Here is a 23,635-nt window from a genome sequence, read left to right on the forward strand (position 1 = left end):
TGCCCGCGGCAAGAAGATAGAAGACGCGGACCCGCTGCCAGTGGTGAGTATAGGGTTTTTTTAAAAATGGGGCTTATTGTATAATTAATTAATTGGGGGGGGGATATGTAATAATTGTGTGTGTGTGTGTGTGTGGGGGGGGAATCTAATAATTAATTGTGGGGGGGGGCAGAATATGTAATAATTAATTGTGGGGGGGGGCAGAATATGTAATAATTAATTGTGGGGGGGGGGGAGAATATGTAATAATTCATTGTGTGTGTGTGGGGGGGAGAGATTGTAATAATTAATTGTGTGGGGGGGAGAGATTGTAATAATTAAGTGTGTGTGTGGGGGGGAATATGTAATAATTAATTGTGGGGGGGGGTAGAATATGTAATAATTAATTGTGGGAGGTAGAATATGTAATAACTCATTATGGGGGGGAGAGTATATTTAATAATTCATTATGGGGGGAGAGAATATTAAATAATTAATTGTGGGGGGGGCAGAATATGTAATAATCACTGAAATATCGGTTAGCAGAAAGGGTTTTGAGGGTTTTTTTTAGGTAAAGTTGGGGAGGGGGGGGGGCCCCATTAGGAATTTTGTCCCGGGGCCCAGTGGACTCTAGTTACGCCACTGGTTTTCAGAGTGAAAGTTGGAGAAACATCAGCATGAAAATGGGACTTCTTTAAACTCTTGTCTCCAGCCAAAATATATATACGGTACATAGTTTTTGGCTCTTAAACTTGCTTTAGAGAGATGAAGATATCAACTGGAGGGATAATCATCTACACTTGCCACAGAAATCTCACCAATGCACAGACAGCACGGAGCTTGAAACCCTGTGAGGCTAGATCTATTCTTTTCTTCACAAAATTCGATTTCTTATTGAATTTCTACCAGGCCGAGAATAGTGTCAAAGATGATGCCTTATCCAAATCCTTTAAGACTTATCTGAGAATCTGCAAAATACCATCCATCCTTACTAGAGATGAGCGAACATACTCGTCCGAGCTTGATGCTCGATCGAGCATTAGCGTACTCGTAACTGCTCGTTGCTCGGACGAGTATTTCGCCCGCTCGAGAAAATGGCAGCTCCCGCCGTTTTGCTTTTTGGCGGCCAGAAACAGAGCCAATCACAAGCCAGGAGACTCTGCACTCCACCCAGCATGACGTGGTACCCTTACACGTAGATAGCAGTGGTTGGCTGGCCAGATCAGGTGACCCTGGGATAGACTAGCCGCTGCCCGCGCTGCTCGGATCATTCTCTGTCTGGATGCCGCTAGGGAGAGAGCTGCTGCTGCTCAGGGAAAGCGTTAGGGTGTTCTATTAGCTTACTGTTAGGCAGGAGTGATTCTTAAAGAACCCAACAGCCCTTCTTAGGGCTACAATAACGTTATAATTTTTTTTTTTTTTAATTTGCAGCTAGTACCATATTGTGAGGAATTAGCAGGGGGACTTGCTACCGTTGTGTTTAGCTCTTAGTGACACACATATCCACCTCAAACACCAAAGTGGGAAAATTTATTAGGGGTTTGAGTAGAATTAGGCACAGTCTGCCAGTTTCTTTTTATTTTACGTTTATTTTTTTCATAACTCAGCGTCATCTCATCTGGCATAGTAGTGTGCTGTAATACTTGGCTAGAAAATAGCCATAGGAGAATACAAACGTCTTAATTACGCCTGCAGTAGCGTTATATATATTTGATTTCTGGTTGATCTGCTGGTGGCTGTACTTGCTGCAGTGCATCTACTATCAAATTGGGAGCAATTTGGAGTCAGACTTGCGACCACTGTGTTTTAGTGACGCACATATCCATCGCAAAGACCGAAGTGGGAAAATTTATTAGGGCCCGGGGTTGTATTTCAATTAGGCACAGTCTGCCAGTTTCTTTTTATTTTACGTTTATTTTTTTCATAACTCAGCGTCATCTCATCTGGCATAGTAGTGTGCTGTTATACTTGGCTAGAAAATAGCCATAGGAGAATACAAACGTCTTAATTACGCCTACAGTAGCGTTATATATATTTGATTTCTGGTTGATCTGCTGGTGGCTGTACTTGCTGCAGTGCATCTACTATCAAATTGGGAGCAATTTGGAGTCAGACTTGCGACCACTGTGTTTTAGTGACGCACATATCCATCGCAAAGACCGAAGTGGGAAAATTTATTAGGGCCCGGGGTTGTATTTCAACTAGGCACAGTCTGCCATTTCCTTTTTTATTTTACGTTTATTTTTTTCATAACTCAGCGTCATCTCATCTGGCATAGTAGTGTGCTGTAATACTTGGCTAGAAAATAGCCATAGGAGAATACAAACGTCTTAATTACGCCTACAGTAGCGTTATATATATTTGATTTCTGGTTGATCTGCTGGTGGCTGTACTTGCTGCAGTGCATCTACTATCAAATTGGGAGCAATTTGGAGTCAGACTTGCGACCACTGTGTTTTAGTGACGCACATATCCATCGCAAAGACCGAAGTGGGAAAATTTATTAGGGCCCGGGGTTGTATTTCAACTAGGCACAGTCTGCCATTTCCTTTTTTATTTTACGTTTATTTTTTTCATAACTCAGCGTCATCTCATCTGGCATAGTAGTGTGCTGTAATACTTGGCTAGAAAATAGCCATAGCAATAGGATAGCATCGTTTGGTTTTAAAAACTAAAAAACACAAAAAAAAAAAAAAAGTTAAAAAAAAAATACAAGTTATAACTCTCATTTTCAAAATGTTTAACCCGAGGGCTAGGGGTAGAGGACGAGGGCGGGGACGTGGGCGTCCAACTACTGCAGGGGTCAGAGGCCGTGGTCCTGGGCGGGGTGAGACACCACCTGCTTATGAGGGAGCAGGGGAACGCCGCAGAGCTACACTCCCTAGGTTCATGTCTGAAGTTACTGGGACTCGTGGTAGAGCACTGTTGAGGCCAGAACAGTGCGAACAGGTGATGTCGTGGATTGCCGACAATGCTTCGAGCAATTTGTCCACCAGTCAGTCTTCCACGCAGTCCACCCATGTCACCGAAATCGGCACTCCTCCAGCTCCTGCACCTCAGCCTCCTCCCCCCCAGTCTGCCCCCTCCCAGCAAAATTTGCCATTTGAACCGGCATACTCTGAGGAACTGTTTTCTGGACCCTTCCCACAGTCACAAACCACTTGTCCGGTTGCTGATGAGCAATTTTCTGATGCCCAGGTTTTCCACCAGTCGCAGTCTGTGGGTGATGATGACCTTGTTGACGTAGTGGAAGAAGTGTGTAAAGAGGTGTCCGACGATGAGGAGACACGGTTGTCAGACAGTGGGGAAGTTGTTGTCAGGGCAGGAAGTCCGAGGGGGGAGCAGACTGAGGGATCGGAGGATGATGAGGTGACAGACCCAAGCTGGGTTGAGAGGCCGGGTGAACACAGTGCTTCTGAGACGGAGGAGAGTCCTCGACCAGAACAGGTTGGAAGAGGCAGTGGTGGGGCCAGACGGAGAGGCAGGGCCAGAGCTGGTGCATCAGCGCCAAATGTGTCAACTAGTGAAGCTCCCGTGGCGAGGGCTCCTGCGGCGAGGGCTAGATTTTCAGAAGTCTGGAGGTTCTTTAAGGAAACACCGGATGACCGACGGACTGTGGTGTGCCACATTTGCCAAACCAGGATCAGCAGGGGTTCCACCACTACTAGCTTAACTACCACCAGTATGCGCAGGCATATGAATGCTAAACACCCCACTCAGTGGCAACAAGCGCGTTCACCTCCGGCCGTGCACACCACTGCTCCTTCCCCTGTGTCAGCTGATAGTCAGCCCCCTGCCCAGGACCCTGCCACAAAAACCCCATCGTCACCTCCACGATCCTCCACAGCATCCACCAGCGTTCAGCTCTCCATACCCCAGACGCTGGAGCGGAAACGCAAATATAGTGCAACCCACCCGCACGCCCAAGCCCTTAATGTGCACATTTCCAGATTGCTAAGCCTGGAGATGCTGCCCTATAGGCTAGTAGAGACCGAGGCCTTTCGCAGCCTCATGGCGGCGGCCGCCCCTCGGTATTCGGTCCCCAGCCGCCACTACTTTTCCCGATGTGCCGTCCCAGCCCTGCACCAGCACGTGTCAGACAACATAATCCGTGCCCTGACCAACGCCGTTTCTGACAAGGTCCACCTGACCACGGACACGTGGACGAGTGCTGCCGGGCAGGGCCACTATATATCTCTGACGGCACATTGGGTTAACTTGGTGGAGGCTGGGACCGAGTGTGACCCTGCGGCTGGTCATATACTGCCGACGCCGAGGATTGCGGGGCCTACCTCGGTCCAGGTGTTTGAGGCCTACTATGCCTCCTCCTCCTCCCACCCCTCCTCCACCTCCTCCTCCGAACGACCATCCGTGGGCATGGCGCCATCAGTCGGTAGCTCTAGGCACAGCAGCAGTGCCGTCGCTAAGCGACAGCAGGCGGTGCTCAAACTGCTGAGCCTAGGCGATAAAAGGCACACCGCCCAAGAACTATTACAGGGCATCACGGCGCAGACTGATCTGTGGCTGGCACCGCTGAACCTGAAGCCAGGCATGGTTGTGTGTGACAACGGCCGTAACCTGGTGGCGGCTCTGCAACTCGGCAGACTGACACATGTGCCATGCCTGGCCCATGTGTTAAATCTGATAGTTCAGCGTTTCCTCAAGACATACCCCAATCTGTCTGATTTGCTCACGAAGGTGCGCCGCATCTGTGCGCATTTCAGGAAGTCCAGCACAGATGCTGCCACTCTCAGGGCAGCGCAGCGCCGCCTCCAACTGCCCGCTCACCGACTGTTGTGCGACGTGCCCACGAGGTGGAATTCAACACTGACCATGTTATCCAGAGTTTACCAGCAGCGCCGAGCGATTGTAGACTGCCAGATGTCAACTTCCACCAGAACTGGTAGTCAGGTCAGTCAGCTTCCTCAAGTCTACAATGAGGAGTGGACGTGGATGTCTGATATCTGTCAGGTGCTGAGTAACTTTGAGGAGTCAACACAGATGGTCAGTGGCGATGCCGCCATCATCAGCCTCACCATCCCGCTGCTTGGCCTGTTGAAAAACTCTCTGGTCAGCATGAAGTCGGAAGCTTTGCGCTCCTCACAAGAGACAGGGGAAGAAGATTCCCTTGTTGATAGCCAAAGCACCCTTAGGTCTGTTTCTCAGCGCATATCGGAGGAGGTGGAGGTGGAGGAGGATGAGGAGGAAGAGGAGGAGAATGTTGGCGAGACACAAGAGGGGACCATTGTTGAGTCCTACACTGTTGAGCGTGTATGGGCAGAAGAAGAGGAGTTGGAGGAGTTGGAGGAGGAGGAAATGGACAGTCAGGCCAGTGAGGGGAGTGAATTCTTACGCGTTGGTACTCTGGCGCATATGGCAGATTTCATGCTAGGCTGCCTATCCCGTGACCCTCGCGTTCAAAGAATTTATTCCAGCACCGATTACTGGGTGTTCACTCTCCTGGACCCACGGTACAAGCAAAATCTTTCCACTCTCATCCCTGGAGAGGAAAGGAGTGTGAGAATGCATGAATACCAGCAGGCCCTGGTGCACAAGCTGAAACAGTATTTCCCTTCTGACAGCGCTAGCGGCAGAGTGCGTAGTTCTGCGGGACAAGTAGCGAGGGAGAGTAGGCGAGCAGGCAGCTTGTCCAGCACTGGCAAGGGTACGCTTTACAAGGCTTTTGCCAGCTTTATGTCACCCCAGCAAGACACTGTCACCTGTCCCCAGTCTCGGCAGAGTAGGGCTGATCTTTACAGAAAGATGGTGAGGGAGTACGTAGCTGACCATACCATCGTCCTAAATGATCACACAGCTCCCTACAACTACTGGGTTTCAAAGCTGGACATGTGGCACGAACTGGCGCTCTACGCCTTGGAGGTTCTTGCCTGCCCTGCCGCTAGCGTCTTGTCAGAGCGGGTTTTCAGTGCAGCTGGTGGCATCATCACCGATAAGCGTACACGCCTGTCGACTGACAGCGCTGACAGGCTGACGCTTATCAAGATGAATAAAGCATGGATTTCTCCTAATTTCAAATCTCCAGCAGGTGAAGGAAGCTCAACCTGAATAATTTATCCACTCCTCCTCCTCCTCATTTTCCTCCTTCTCCTCCTCTTTCTACAGTAAAGCAGAGGAAACTGGCTGTTTTTTGACAGGGCCCACTGGCTCTAGGTATAGTACTTTATGCATTTAATTTTTCTGGAGGGCCACCGACACGGTCCTCTGTTTTAAACAATTTTTGGGAGTGCCACATACAGGCACTCAATCTATTCAATTTTTCTGGAGGGCCACCTTTCCGGTCCTCTGTTTTAAACAATTTTTTGGGACTGCCACATACAGGCACTCAATCTATTCCATTTTTCTGGAGGGCCACCTACCTGCTCCTCTGGTTTAAAAACTTTTTTGGACTGCCACATACAGGCACTCAATCTATTCCATTTTTCTGGAGGGCCACCTACCTGCTCCTCTGGTTTAAAAACTTTTTTGGACTGCCACATACAGGCACTCAATCTATTCCATTTTTCTGGAGGGCCACCTACCTGCTCCTCTGGTTTGAAAACTTTTTTGGACTGCCACATACAGGCACTCAATCTATTCCATTTTTCTGGAGGGCCACCTACCTGCTCCTCTGGTTTGAAAAATTTTTTGGACTGCCACATACAGGCACTCAATCTATTCCATTTTTCTGGAGGGCCACCTACCTGCTCCTCTGGTTTGAAAAATTTTTTGGACTGCCACATACAGGCACTATCCAAATTGAATTGTCTCCATAGCAGCCTCCACACGTTGTCTCCATTGCTACCTCCAAAAGTCGTCCATATAGCTGCCTCCATACATCGTCCCTTTATCAAACGAGGTTTGTCAGGCCGAAATTTGGGTTGTTTTCATGGATTCCACATCAAAGTTGTTAACTTTGTCGCCACCCTGCTGTGTTATCCACAAAATACACTGGCAAACTTTTACCATTTACGGATATTATTTCAGCGCTTCTTGCGCATCTGTTTACATTCCCCTCACCCGCCATATCCTAAACTTATAAGAACGCTACTACACTTGATCTTATACAAAAGGTTCTTAGAAGTGCTGTTTGGGGAGTAGCCTAGAGACAGGGGCTTGGATTGGCGAAAGCTCGCCTAGCAGCGGAGCGCCAGCTCCATGCGCATCATGCGCTTCTTGCGCATCTGTTTACATTCCCCTCACCCGCCATATTCCAAACTTATAAGAACGCTACTACACTTAACTTGGTGCAGGCTGGGACCGAGTCTGACCCTGGGGCTGGTCATATACTGCCGACGCAGAGGATTGCGGGGCCTACCTCGGTCCAGGTCTCAAAGGCCTACTATACCTCCAAATTCTCCCACCCCTCCTCCACCTCCTCCTCCTCCGAATTACCATCCGTGGGCATGGCGCCATCAGTCGGTAGCTCTAGGCACAGCAGCAGTGCCGTTGCTAAGCGACAGCAGGCGGTGCTCAAACTGCTGAGCCTAGGTGATAAAAGGCACACCGCCCAAGAGCTATTGCAGGGCATTCCACATCAAACTTGTTAACTTTGTCGCCACCCTGCTGTGTAAGCCACAAAATATACTGGAAAACTTTTTTCATTTACGGATATTATTTCAGCGCTTCTTGCGCAGATGTTTACATTCCCCTCACCCGCCATATCCCAAACTTATAAGAACGCTACTACACTTGATCTTATCCGAAAGGTTCTTAGAAGTGCTGTTTGGGGAGTAGCCTAGAGACAGGGGCTTGGATTGGCGAAAGCTCGCCTGGCAGCGGAGCGCCAGCTCCATGCCAAGAACCAACTAACATAGTTTTAACTGCAGTACCTTTAATCTACTACTAGTTCACTGCCTCCATACATCGTCCCCTTATCAAACGAGCTGTGTCAGGCAGAATTTTGGATTGTTTTCATGGCTTCCATGTTAACTTTGTCGCCACCCTGCTGTGTAATCCACAAAATATACTGGCAAACTTTTATCATGTACCAATATTATTTGAGCGCTTCTTGCTCACCTTCTTTGGTTCCTCTCTGCTACCCATTGGTTTGAAGCCTGAGTCCATTTAGGGTATGTCGCCATGCCACTCTCTAGCCTTCCGCTGCTGCCGCTGCCTCTGCATGCCGTCCCCTATAGTGTCAGGGTCAATTATTGGATGTTTTAGATGCTATCTAGCTTCATTCTGTCACTCTGTCATGGCCATGCTGTTGCCCATAATTTTGGCATAATGGTGCGATTAAGCAGCCTCAGAGGCATCCATGCATGCTGCCCCTGCTGTTTCCTGTCCATTTCCGTGGTGTTTCCATCCTTTTCTGAGGTTCCCAGGTGTTTGGCCAAGCTTCCCTGTGCAGAGCCTTGGTCCCCTTGAAAAATGCTCGAGTCTCCCATTGACTTCAATGGGGCTCGTTACTCGAAACGAGCACTCGAGCATCGGGAAAAGTTCGTCTCGAATAACGAGTACCCGAGCATTTTAGTGCTCGCTCATCTCTAATCCTTACCATATTATTGGCACTGGCCCAATTAGAAGATATAACTGGACATTTATCTTTCTTTCCTGTGCTCTTTTTTTACCTCTAGTAAGTCTTTTTTTGCACCTCATTTGTCTTTGTGGGCTGAGCTCTCAAATGCAGTGTTTTTAGCTGTAAATTTTAATATGAAGGCACAAGTTTTTGCGCAACTCATACCATTGTCTTTCCTAAGCAGGATCAGGACTGGACTGTTTTGGTTTTAGGCACAAACATCTGGCATCAGGAGAAATACAAAGACAAATTAGGTGCAAACCAGGTTTACTGCTACACGGCAAACTCCAGCGCACTGCTTGAAAAATGTGCAAAAAAATGTGCAAATAACCCAATGGGGGTCTTTTACTAAGGGGCCGATTCGCGTTTTCCCGACGTGTTACCCGAATATTTCCGATTTTGCAACGGTTTTTCCTGAATTGCCGCGGGATTTTGCCGCACGCGATGCGATTGTGGCGCATCGGCGCCGGCAAATCAGGGGGCGGAATTGGAAAAACTACCGCATTTTAAAAAAAGTGTCGCTGGACACGCGCTTACCCTCACCCAGCAATGGATCGTGGACTCCGGCGGACCTTGGCGGACTTCAGCGCAGCAGCAACACCTGGTGAACGTCAGAGGAACTGCCTTAGTGAATCGCCGGAAGACCCGAATCCACCAGAGAACGCGCCGCTGGATCGCGAATGGACTGGGTAAGTAAATCTGCCCCAATGTGTCAAAAAGGTTACTAAAATGCAACCAAAAAAAAAAAATTATCTGCCCCATAATGCTGGTAGAAAAAGGATCCCCTTCCTGAAATCATGATTCCATGCTGGCTAGCCATGTAAACCTCTGTAACTTATGTACCATGATTTCTGGTGGCAGCTGACCAAGGTGGGCCAGGAATAGTAGTACAAAACACCAAGGATCAGGATAGTCACGGACAGGCTGTGGTCTGGGCAGGGGGTTGTCAAGCAAAAATTGGGTGAAGCCCACAATCTTCCAACTGTTTCTCATCTCGAAAGCCTCGATGTTCAACACATCTTCTGCTGAGAGCAATTTGTAATGTCCTCCTTGTGCCACCTCCTTTCTGCCTTAGACTGATATGCTACTCACATAATGACATGTGATAATTAATATTTGATTTCAGCTGATATTAAATTACAAGACAAATTACAGTGACTGAAATAATTCTTAGACTTCTATGTTCTTTTCTGCCTTTTGTATAATTACTGGCAGTACATTAATGCCTTCACATATTGGTTTTAAAAGCAAAATATAACATTAATGCAGATTCATTAGAACAATTATCTACTACACAGAGAATCTCAGTATTGAGAAGTCTTCTTGTTTTGTACATGTTGTGCTGGCTGTTCTGTCTTGTTAAAGATGAATAATTCTAGAAACATATCTTCATTCTAATAGACCTGAGCATGAGACTGATTTGACCAATTCTATCAGGTGACCACTAGTTCCCAGCATATTTTTTACTCTCTCATGGAGTTCACAGGTTACAGCCACTGGATGTTAGAGACCTTGAGCTTCTTTACCTTCTGCTAGTGAATGCCCCACAGATGCTCAATAGAGTTTAGGTCTGGAGACATGGTTGCCCAGTCCAGCACCTTTACCCTTGGAAGGGTGTTTGAGGTCTTAGAATTCTGCCATGCAGCCCAGTTTCCGGAGAAAGTGGATCATGCTCTGCTTTAGTATGTTACAGAGCACATTGGTATTCATGGGTCCCTCAATGAATCAAACCTCCCCAACGCTGGCAGCTCTCATGCATCTTCACACCATTACACGTCGATCAATATGCTTGACAAATTTGCGTCGACCAAAACACATTGGGGCACATTTACTAAGGTCCTTGCGGCAGTTTTCTGGTGGACTTTGCACATCCTTTTAGGTGCAAACTTCTTGCATATGTATTCAAGAAGTGTCTGCACCACAATTGTTAGGGGGTGTTCCGGTGCTCAGCCGTACCGTGTTCCAGATTTATCATTCAAAATCTGTCGCATGCCCTATGTTAATGATGCACCACAAAAAAGTTGGTTGACTCTCTGGGGGCAGTGCAGGGGGCGCTAGATTCATGAAGAACGTGCGCCAGGAATCATGAATCTGGCGCCCTCTGTACTATACACAGGCAAACTGCAGTAAATGTGCCCCATTGTCTTTGTGATCCTCAGTGGGGACCACATAACATGGTTCTAGTAATACATGCCCTTCGTGTGCTTGTTTACAGCAAACTCTTTGCAGGCTTTGCTGTGCATGACCTATAGAATAAAATTTGTTTTTTGGACAACAGCTATGCAGACCAATTTGAAGTGTGTGGCTTATGGTCTGAGCACTGACAGGCTGCCCCCCACCCAAACTTTTAACATCTGCAGCAATGCTGGCAAAACTGAAATGTCTATTTTGAAAAGCCAACCTCTGTGAACGTGGACTCTTTGGTCGTTCATAGCTTGGCCTGCTCTGAGCGGAACCTGCCTTGTAAAACCACTGTATGGTCTTTGCCAATATGTGGCTCAGTTTCAGGGTGTTGTCAATGTTCTTTTAGCCTAGACCATCTTTATGTAGATCCTCTGAGAATTATTTTCCATGAGGTTCAATTTTGAACTTCCAGTGAACACTTAGAGAGACTATAAGATGTAAAAGAAAACTGCTCCACATTCATATTTGAGATCCTTGTAAAAACAACAAATCACATGACACTGGGAGGTAAAATAGGTAATTTGGCACCATTTGGCAATTTCCACTTAGGGCCTACTTTTGTACTTACTTACTTACATTGTTATAGAAGGTGTACACCAACTACTTTACATTGTATCAAAATGTCATATCTGTAGTGTTGTAAAGATATTTAATAAAATATTTCTAAAAATTTGAGGGGTACCTTCACTTTTGTGAGATGCTGTATTTTCGCATTAGACCTGAAAAAAAACCAACTGCATATGGAAGTACTTATGACAGAGGAGTCTGCATTCAGTAATGACTGCACAGTTTCCGCCATACGCGGGAAACCAGCAGGACATAGGACGTCAGAGAGCTGTCCACATGACAGCAAACTTTAACAGGGTAAGTATCAGGATCAGGGATAGTGGATCCTCTGTACCACCATGGACGATGACATAAGCCGACACCTGGGACTAGAGTCCAAGTTGTACCCAATTTTCACCAGAGGCCGCCGCCAAGCAGGTTGGACTTGTTGCGGCGTGGTACCACAAGGTCGTTCCACAAACGTGACTTTGTCCGCGGGGGGGGGCAACTACGAAGTACAGAATCATAAGGCAAGGTCGTGGTCAGGGACAGGCAAGAGGTCGAGACAGGCAGCACAGGATCAGAGTTGCAGACGTAGAGGAAGGTCAGGACGGGCAGCACAGGAGCGAGGTCAGAAATGGAATCAAGGCCACAACGGGAAATCAGCAGATGGGGACTAGCGCCAGAGAGTGGGCATTCCGGAATGCTGCTGGAGCCAGGAAATGCTGCAGGAGCCAGGAAAGGTGAGTTTGTGTGCAGGCTGGCTGGGGCACACGGAGGTACACGGGTGCGCCTGCAACCCGAATATGGGTTGCAGGGGCACCCGTTACAGTAAGTATAATATGGGTGACCCCATTGGGGGTCTTACACTTACCTTGTTTAAGTTACCAACCCCTTTTAAACCTATGATACACATGTACATCCCAAGGGCTATCCAACAGTGAATTTGCAGCATCAGTGTTGATCATAAAAACAATTTTTCCATCCATTTTCTAGCACTGCACACATATAAAATGCTGATTATGATGATGAAGAGAGTGGAAAAAGAATTAGTTGAAGTGCAGGTGTTAGACAAGAAATGTGTACTAAGCTAATGTAATCAACTATACCCCAAGTAAGAAAGTCTATCAACGTGAGCTCCATTAAATTCTCTTACTTCAGTGATTTATACTTGTTATCATTTCATAAAATTAACATATGAACTTTTTATAAAACTTTTCTTTTCACAAAGTAAGAAGAAATTCAGATATTTTTGGGAGGAGTTTAAGGGGAATTCTCATCTTATTATATGCTTTTTATTTAATTTGCAAACTATAGAAATAAATTCCTTTGTTTGTATTGAAATAGAATAGTTTGTATTTAATAAACATGGAGCTATGAGAAGATAATTTACCATAAATGAAGCTACCATGACCCTTAGCTACAGCCTCTTTTCGTCATTAGATATGGCCACTACCCAGTGGCCGCATACACACATAGATTGTGGGTTTCCAGCCTTTGAAATTGGTGGGTATATGTGAATGTGCATAGCTTTCACACATGTTTATACAAGCACAAACATTTATACTGTCATAAACACATTTATATACTTATATATACACATATAGTTTTCTATAGATAGCTATCGGATTGGTTGATCTGATTGGCTCTGGTGATAAATTCCAGACAGTAGGAAACCTAGTTGTCTTGAAGGTATATATATATATATATATATATATATATATATATATATATATATATATGGCATTAGTCCAGCAATGAATTTATGCAGGTAGATACCAGTGTAACTATAAACCTGTGTAGGTTTTAATATAAAATGGCCCAGTGGCCACCATTCAACGGGAGGCACTGCTTTTGTTATCACCTAATGTTGGAGTACAGGCAATTTGTATGTGCAACATTCCCCACTGGGGCCAGGCCTTTTTCTGGCTTGGGGGCAGCTGGATCCCAGAGATACCGGAGTGGCTGGCTGAGCGTGGCCTAACACATGTCTGCGGTCACGGTTTCAGGGTGTTGGCAATGTTCTTTTAGCCAAGACCATCTTTATGTGGATCCTCTGAGAATTATTTGCCATGAGGTTCCATTTTGAACTTCCACTTAGAGAAAGTATAAGATGGTAAACAAAACTGCTCCCCCCATTCATATCTGAGCCCTTGTAACAACAACAAGTCACATGACACCGGGGAGGTAAAATAGGTTTTAGGTGTATCATGCAACCCGCACCTCTGTACAATGTAATAATACCATCTTATTGGTTACATAATTGTACATTCGTTCTCAGGCATACACTTAACAGCTGCATTACCATTTCCAGACACTAGAGGTCTACCTAGGTTGATCAGGCCTAAAGAAACATTATTGAGTGGAGGAAGGTTTTGATTTTGCAACACTGCTTTGTCAGGGGTGTTGGATATGTAAGTCGGAACAGGAAAAATACTTTTGGGTTCCTGTGTCAATGGCATTTGAAAAAAAAATTTGGGTTGAAAATGGAACAAGGATTAACAATAAAGCTTCTCTGTAGACACCTTACAGTTGATTATTCTAGCCTGGGATTAAAGTACAGTGAATAGTCAGCATTCAGAGAGCTTCACCAGGAGTCAGATGTTCATTTGTAACTAGGAGTCGTCTGTAAGTCAGGAGTTCTTAAGTTGGGGACCGCCTGAATATACTACAGGCGTTACATTTTGCATAGGAACATATAGGTTTATACCAACAAAGTTACCATTTTATATAATAAAATACTGCCCATTTATTAATATATTTATTTGCACCAAAAAACTGTCTACACACCTTGGTCCAATTGTGGATTATCATATGGGTGATTTGGGAGCTAATACCTCCACATAATGTATCGACCTTCCAAAAGCTATTGGCAGGTCCAAACCATAAGAAAACAAAGCGATTGCATCTCTGTCTTTAAGAAAACGACACACACACAGAAATTATACGTTTCGGACATATTCAGCCCAGGCGCGGTAGGCTTTAAGGAAATCTACCATCAAACATTTTCTAGGCTGAGGGAGCAGAGAGGAAGGTGAGAAAGTGTAACAGCCTGCAAAGCTGGTTCATTATAACCATTTTAAAAGTTGATTTTAGAAGGAAGGAGGCCATGGAAAACAAATATAAGAAGATTATCACAGCCACAGTGCCTGGATCTATGAGTAAGTGTCCCTGGTTTATCATCATGGACCGCAAATTCCCCATGCCTTGCACTTTACCATTATCAGTAGTTTTAGACACTTGAGAGCAGTGGTCTCAATAAAACTGTGTGACCTACACTGCCCCAAAATGATGCATATATTTCTCTCATAACTAGGCCAACTAATAGGGTTCACAAAGATAGCTAGACAGACTTCAACTACAGCATTCAGCATCAAACACAGGGTAAATTTGGGGAAGAATAAAGTGTTTAAACTTTGCACTATCCAACTTTAAAGGGAACCTGTCACCACATTTTCACATATACAGCCAGTGACAGGTTCCTATAGGGCTCTAATGACTGACTGACACCCTTCTTTTAGATAAAAATTGTTTTGCTTACATCCAAATCACCTTTTATCTTATATTACCTGGCATCAGAGGGGGTGTGTCCTACTCCTCCCCATGCCTTATGTCTCCTTACTGATCACAGTTCATGTCCTGTGACCAGAGTGACATCATCTCAGGTCCTTTAGCCTCCTAATAATAGCAAACTGTACCCCATGCATGTATCTGACCACATGAAGTCACTGCAGCCTCCATGGACTTCTACTCCTCTCCATCCTCCATGTAGGCTGCTGTGATTTCATGTAATCACATACCTGGTGTACAGTTTGCTATTCTTAGAAAGTTAAAGGACTTAAAATGATGTCACTGGTCACATATCATGAATGTAACACAAGGCACCATGTAAAAAATTTGACACAATATTTCCCATCTGTACATAGAACTTTATATGTCTGTAGTTGAATATTAGCAGACGGTCCCTAAGTACAAGGTGGGAGGGCAGTGATTTGAATAGCACAGAGCTGTCAGTCAGAATAATGGGCTATGGTTCATTTCCAGCCTGAGAGAGAAGAGTCAGAGACACCAGAGATGAGTCAGAAAAGCTAATTTGCATATCAGAAAAACATCTGTAATTAAGGTACAGTACCCCATTGGCAGCTAATTTTAGATGATATGGGGAGGACTTGTAACCCTTTATCAGCAGGCATTATTAGTCAGGGTGGTCAAAATCTGGTGACAGATCCTCTTTGGATAATTTCCTTCCATTGTATCAAGCTTCTACTGAAAACCTATAGGAATTATAAATCAGTGCTCAGTTACACTGCATTCCAATTTTTTTCCTTAACAATATTGTAATAGTAATTGCCAAAATACCGTTGTAGCTCGTAATAATACTAATCATAATAATAAAATATGTAGCTCAGTAACATTAGTAGGATAAATACAAATTCGGCATGTTACCACATACATACAGAGATACCTTGTCCCACATAGAAGGTGTACTTGGCGCCCTCTAGTGGCTGATCCTTTCATATGTGTTCGTTACATTACTTGTAAAATCTTATAGGTGCTTGCTTTTACAGTACCTGATGCGGTGAAGCAAATTCCAATGCAATGAATTACACTTCCACTTCCTAACGCAGTTCTGCATTATCTGTGACACAAAGCCACATTTTGTTAGTGATCAATGTTAAAATTCTGTACATTCTGAAGGATTCAATTGGTTACTGAATGTCAGTGTTGTGTGTAGTACAATAGCACATGGTGAAAAAACAAAATAGTGGATACGCTTAAGACAGAAATGAGACAGTCCTAAATATGCAGCAGACGCGTCACATGTCCAATGCTGCATGATAAACCTCTCATCATTAGACTGTTTAACTCAACATTACAGGGCTGAGTCTATATCAGGAAAATGCTCCAAAAAATTTTTTGGAACAATTTTTTGCAGTTTAGACTATGCTATTTTTTTTGCAATTGCACTAAATGTGCCTAGATTAATAAATGTGGTACAAGCCTCGTAAGATGTTTTGTTTGACTCTTTAATGACCTAGGACGTAAATTCATGTCCTGGTCCATGGGTACTCTTCAAAAATGGCCGTGGCGTCTATAGGGCTTCCTCACTGCCCCCCCCCCCCCTCAATTGCCACCCCCTGCTCTGGGTTCGGGAGGTGCTGATAGTCTCCATGGCAAACCCAGGGTCCAAAGAAGGACCCCCGAACTGTATTCAGCTGAGTAACAGATCCTGGTACTCATGAAAGTCCCCTCAGTGCCCTTTATATTATAAAACTCCCAAAAAAGTGAAAATCATCACACTAACATAAATACAATACTGAAAAGAATGCTGAAAATTTGGATTTTTGCGCATCCAACTAAACAAAAAAAATCAATAAAAAGTGATCAAAATGTCACATTTACACCACAATGATTCCAATAAAAAGTACAGCTCATTCTGCAAAAAATAAGCCCTAATAGAGCTCAATCAACAAAAAAATAAAAATGTAACGCTACTTAGAAGATGGCGATGTAAAATCAAGTTTTTCTTGTTCAAAATTCAGACACAAATTGCCACTTAGCGCCTAAAATTTTTTCAGCTAAATTAGCCCTTCAAAGGCGTGATGGCGCTCCTTCCCTTCTCTGCTCTGTTATGGCCTATAAAGTGGTTTACATCAAAATTGTGGTGTTGGAGTATTGCCAGACTCAAGAAAAACAGTAAAACAAAATCTGCAATTTGTTTTCTCTGTTTATCCTGCATGAATGTGAAAGTTTTAGGGCTAAATAAAATTGTAAAAAAAATTCTGCATGGAACCTCCTTTTTGTTTTATATATGTACAATACTTAAACGGTTAATGAGCTCAACAAGGGCTGTTTTGAATAGTTTGAGGGGTAAAATTTTAAAATGTGACACTTTGTGGGGAGTTTCTAATAAATAGAATTTTTAAAACTTTAAAAAAATGGATAAGCCAAATAATTGAAAATCTGTGAAAATCTGGATCCATTTTTTTCACCTCCTAATATCCTAATAAAATAAAATTTTAAAAAATTTATGTCAACATAAAACAGCCATATGGTTATATTTAGTTATTAACCTATTTGGGAGGTTAGGACTAACGGTATGATGAGCATAACATTTAGAAATTAGAAAATCACACATTTTTACAAATTTTTATATTTTTTCATGAAAAAATGCAAAACATTTTAACCAAACCAAAATATACCAGTAAGGTGAAGTACAACATTTCACAATTTAACCCATTTTTCATTTCTATTTTTCACTCCCCACAATCAAAATCTATAACTTTTTTTTTACACATAAAGAGCTGTGTGACAGTTTGTTTTCTGCATAACAAATTGCACTTCATAGAGATGGTATTTAATATTCCATGCCATGTACTGGGAAGCGGGAAAAAAATTCCAAATGCAGTGAAATTGGTGAAAAAACGCATTTGCATCGTTTTCTTGTGGACTTGGATTTTACGGCTTTCACTGTGCGCCCCAAATGACATGTCTACTTTATTCTTTGGGTTGTTTTGATTACAGGGATATCAAATATGTATAGGTTTTATAATGTTTTCATACATTTACAAAAATTAAAACCTCCTGTACAAATTTTTTTTTTTATATTTTGCTGATATTATTTCATGTGATTAGATACATACACGGGTTATGTTTTGCAAATGTAAAGAGTAAATTACCTTAGATGATCGCCCTGAAGTGCTGAATAGTGTGTATTTAAACTTTCAAACACAACCGGCCTGCTACATATCATTCCTGGGGACAGAATGTAGAGACTTTCTCCTTTTAATTGGATGAAACATGTGATCAGTCACATGCTTGTGACATCACTCAACATCCTGGAGATCTCTTCTTACTGCCAGCAATAGTGAGGACTGATATATTTTCCAGTACCCAGTAGCTACAGATTGGGAGTGCTCTCCTCTCACCGGGCTCCTTCCAACAAGATCCACCAACCCCCACTCAACTCCAGCTACAGGTACCCATGGCAACCGATCAAAACAAAGGCAGGGAAAGCAGCCCAGAGGACAATGTAAAATCCCTGCTAGCAGGCAAACTGCTGCAGATAGCTAAAGTAAATTAGAGAATTGATTATAAATAATAGCTTAGTGCAGAGTTCGGCAAAAGTCTTTATACTTTACAGTTCTTTAAATTTAGACAAACAGTCTGAAACAGCTGCAGATTTATTAAAGTGTCTGCTGGTAAATGATAAATCTGGCATAGTCTAATTTTTTACCTTTTACTTGTTGGCTTAGTGTACACCAAATGTTGGTCTACTTTTGGCACAAGTGACGCCACAAAAATGTCTGCTGTAAACCGATTAATACTGTGTCCCTTTATGTATTTTTTACTTATACTTGTGGGGACAATTTGGCCTTCATGAACCGTATAGAAATTACTAACTTTCTCTACCCAAGGGCTTATTAAAACATTATTTTTTTCTTTTCCTGGCTTTAGTGACTTTCCCTGGTGCCTTACTGATCCTTTTTTTCTTTGTGAAAAAACGACTGTTCCACCGATTTGTGGGAAGGAATTAGAACATGCCCTATATTTTTCACAACAACAGAAGTTACTTGGGAACATTTATCAAGCCTTATATGCCTAAAGACTGACGAACCACCATCAATTCAGATTATTTCCCCTTTATGCCATCTCCACGGCAGGTGGGCGTTGAGGGGCGTGAAGGCGAGTGCGGCTGGCAGCAGAGTGGGCTGTCAATTTTTTTCACTGATGATACTAGGAACCAGGTGTTTTGCCATCTAATCAATGCAAACCATAATTTTTTTTTGTCTTTGCGAATATAAGGCAAAACACCATTGGGGAACTTTGTCTCCTTGGGGGCCATTTATGTCTAAAAAGTCACACAAAAGTCTCAAATGTTGAAGCAACCCCTTGCCTACGCCTGCTCTGGCCTGGAGGTTAAACACTGCAAACTTTGCAAGCAACAAAACTGGCGGCACAAAAATATCTTTTTGTTTTTGATGACCTGATGACTGAAATAGGACAGGATCTCAGAAGTACATAGAATAAGAACAAGCACATAGAAAAGAATAGTTCAGTAAGGCATCCATGAATATCACTGGAGTCAGGAAAAAGAAAAAAACAATGTGAATAAGCCTTATCTCATCACACAAGCAATACTCGTGATGGGGTTAGACCTCTTTGTATCATCAAACATAGCCAATGTAATGGGCTCTGTAATAATAATAATACTAATCTTTATTTATAAAGATTCATCATATTCCGTAGCACTTTACAAATCACAGGGACATATACAAATATAATTTTACATTACAGAATACAACACAGTCATATGGAGCAATAGGAGTGAGGGCCCTGCTCACAAGAGCTTACAGTCTATGAGGATGAGGGGGGGACACAAGAGCTTACAGTCTATGAGGATGAGGGGGGGCACAAGAGCTTACAGTTTATGAGGATGAGGGGACACAAGAGCTTACAGTCTATGAGGATGAGGGGGAGACACAAGAGCTTACAGTCTATGAGGATGAGGGGGTGACACAAGAGCTTACAGTCTATGAGGATGAGGGGGTGACACAAGAGCTTACAGTCTATGAGGATGATGAGGTGACACAAGAGCTTACAGTCTATGAGGATGAGGGGGGGCACAAGAGCTTACAGTCTATGAGGATGAGGGGGTGACACAAGAGCTTACAGCCTATGAGGATGAGGGGGTGACACAAGACCTTACAGTCTATGAGGATGAGGGGATGACACAAGAGCTTACAGTCTATGAGGATGAGGGGGGGCACAACAGCTTACAGTCTATGAGGATGAGGGGGTGACACAAGAGCTTACAGTCTATAAGGATGAGGGGGTGACACAAGAGCTTACAGTCTATGAGGATGAGGGGGTGACACAAGAGCTTACAGTGTATGAGGATGAGGGGGTGATACAGGAGGTTACAGTCTATGAGGATGACAGGCAGGGGCAGATTAAGGTTGGTGGGGGCCCCATTGAATGTAGTCCAGACAGGGAACAGCAATTGCTATATACTGCCCCCAGCAATAACTATACAGCCTCCCCAGTAATCACTATATACAGCCCCCAGTAATCACTATATACATTTACCCCAGCAATCACTATATCCAGCTTACCCTGCAACCAATATATAAAGCTCCCCCAGAAATCACAATATACAGTTCCCCCAGAAATCACTGTATACAGTTCCCAGCAACCACCATATACAGCCCCCCAGCAACCACTATATACAGCTCCCCAGTAATCACTATATACAGCCCCCAGCAATCACTATATACACCCCCTATAATAACTATATACAGTCCCCTATAACTAACTATATACAACCCCCTATAATAACTATATACAGACTCCTATTATAAATATAAACAGTCCTAGGTAAAATAGGACCGACACCTCCTTCCCTTCCCTTGAGGTGTCAGGGTAGTGGATATCAGCAGGGTGCCGCCATCTTTGTGTACCTCAGATGATCGTCTATGGCAGAGCAGGGAAATTATAGTTCCCTTGCTCTGCCATAGATGATCGTCGGAGCACATCTGCAGGACAAGGCCTGGGGAGCCTGGACCCAAATACACTGTAGGTGATTTGGGCAGTCATGCAACCGCCCGGATCGCCCACATTTGGTGGGGGCCCCTGTAAGGGCAAAGTGGTGGGGGCTCCGAGGCACATGCCTCAGACAGCACCCCTATAATCCGGCCCTGATGAGGGGGTGACACAAGCGCTTACAGTCTATGAGGATGTGCAAGAGCTTGTATTATGGTCCTGCCATTCTTTATAAGGGAACGAAACAAAATACAATAGTAGTATAAAACTGCTTATGCTCAAATCAGCCACATATTTGCTTGTTAATTAATGATCCATTTTAGGATAGGAGATATTTTGTTGTTTGCAACACCCAAAAAAACAGACCATCTTTGCCTTTGAAATCTGTTTTATTTATTTCTCTGTCATGACATAACTATAAATTCTACAATTGCTACTATGAAGCCTTTATACATTATTAAATTTGGTCCCATTAAAATCTTGTGGTCCTGCGTTTCCTGATGCTCTGTGTGAGAAGATGAAGCTACAGTCCCTGTATTACCGTATCACACATCAGCTGGAGGAGTCTGGGAGCAGCTGCAGCTTTGCATTGTACTTCTACATTGTTCTTTTCTCTATTCCGTTATTTTAGAATGACATTTGCGCACCGTGTGTTGCCATGGAAACAGTCTTGGTATAATTCAGCCATAGATACAGTCAGCACAACATCCATGACATCAGGCGTCTCACCAGGAAGTGTAGCTATAGGCAGTGGAAGTACTTGCAGGAGCCATTTGTCATCCTGACTGTACAGTATACAATTTACAAGAATCCCTAGTGTCTTATACACATCTCAGAATCCTTCATCTTCTTGCAAACCCATCTATAAAGCGCAGCACCTCGGCACCGATTATCTGCAGTGTTTACAGCTATTGCCTAGGAAGACGCAGGCACAGGAGAGGCTGATGAGAAACATATCAATGATATGACATCTGTGGTGACATCAGCATCTATATATGACAAGGAATATACAATGCTGACGTATCCATCCATGTATGTGCGGAACCGTGGCCACAAACTACTGTAACCCTCTAATAACGTGGCATCCACAAGCACAGACCCCTATCATCGCTAATGACTACATGGATTAGCTAGTAATACTAGGGCTGTGTTGTTACCATGTAGTGCAGCCTCAGGCTCTGCTCCTCATGGCTTCTTTCAGGAAAGGCAGCAGCACGCCAATGTAGGGTTTCACAGCAGGGTAATCCTTATTCCTTCGATGCCACGTTTCGGTGGGTGTACACCTTTTTCAAGCATACAAAATAGGCACCAGCATTTGAATATATAAAGCCCAACCCACATTCTGATTGGTGACAAGATTGTGCAATAAACATGAACATCAAATATAGTATACAAAAGACTTCAGTAATACATTCATGATTGATATATAAAAGCAAAAGTGCAAAATATAAAGTGCAAAGTATAAAGTGCAGTGCATGTTAAAATAAATTGTTACTACCTCTTGGTTAAGGACTGCCCCATCGTCTCATTGATTTCATTCATAAAAAGTATGTAAATTAGATAAGTGTTACATAGTGACATACCACATTTATGCTTGCTCCCGGGTTTGATATACGTAACAATCATTATTCTCCAGAAAAAACGAAACTATGGAGGCCGATTGCCATCAAGAAAAAGAGCTGGCGCATGCGCACAGCAAGTTACAGAGATGCGGCGGCCATATTGGAAAAGGGTATGCGGCGCACAAGCAATACAGACGACGATGGAAAGTGGAAATGTAAGTATACTTGGTCATTTTCCTAGCCGAGCGTCAAAAGCACACAATATCAGCCTGTAGCAGGCCAGTGTGATACATTAGGACTTGCGGAATTAGAAGTCTCCCCATGTATCCGCTATCGTCCCATCAACACTCAGCATATACGGATATCGACCTGGGTAACAACCCTAAAACAAATAGACAATTACAATCATCAGCCGACACAGGGGTATCTTCATGTGCAGCAGAAAATATATTCAGAGACGTAAGGGTTATGTCAGCCCCACCAAAGAGGGAATCTAAAGAAACAGAATAATATACATTTTATGATAAATATCGCTGGAGGGGGAAATCTCCCCAATCAACACATGCTTATCACTTTAGAGGATGAACGAAATGGCAATGTTGGATTCACATCAGGCAGTAAAGCATCAGTCACACAACCCTCTATATTATGGTACTCAAATTAAATTCAATGTTCAGACCGTTAGGTTGTAGTGTATATAGGTGATGTATCCACTCCAATTCTCTCTTTCTTAACATGGATTCTCTATTCCCTCCTCTCCTAGGTGGAGGAATATGGTCAATGAGCTGGAATTTCAAATGTGATTCTTTATGGCCTTTTTCCGTGAAATGTCTTCTGACTGGTAGATCCAGTCTGTGTTTTCGGATTGTATATCAATGTTGTGTGAATCAAGTTTTAAAATCGAGGGTAGTTTCCCCAATGTATATTAAGTTACATGGGCAACACAACTTATAAACTATAAAACCACTGCTGCAATACAGAAAATGTTTGGTACCTTTTGATCACTTTTTATTTATTTTTGTGCCAACATTTCAAAAAGCATCGAATTGGAAATCTAGTTGTTATTTTCTGTTCACTACATTGGATAATCATTTATATATTTTGATAGAGCGTGCATTGTTTAACTATTTATATTTCCATTCCAGGGAAAAAGAGGTGATTTGAACTTTTTTTCTATTATGATTTTGGCATTTTAGCAGCATGGGAAGCTTTTCTCCATGGCACTTTAATGGTTAACAAAATCAATTGATCACACATAAAAAAAAGAAAAAAAATATGTGCTGGTGCTCACCCATTAAATGAT

Source organism: Engystomops pustulosus, chromosome 6 (assembly GCF_040894005.1).
Source record: "Engystomops pustulosus chromosome 6, aEngPut4.maternal, whole genome shotgun sequence".
NCBI classification, from domain to species: Eukaryota; Metazoa; Chordata; class Amphibia; order Anura; family Leptodactylidae; genus Engystomops; species Engystomops pustulosus.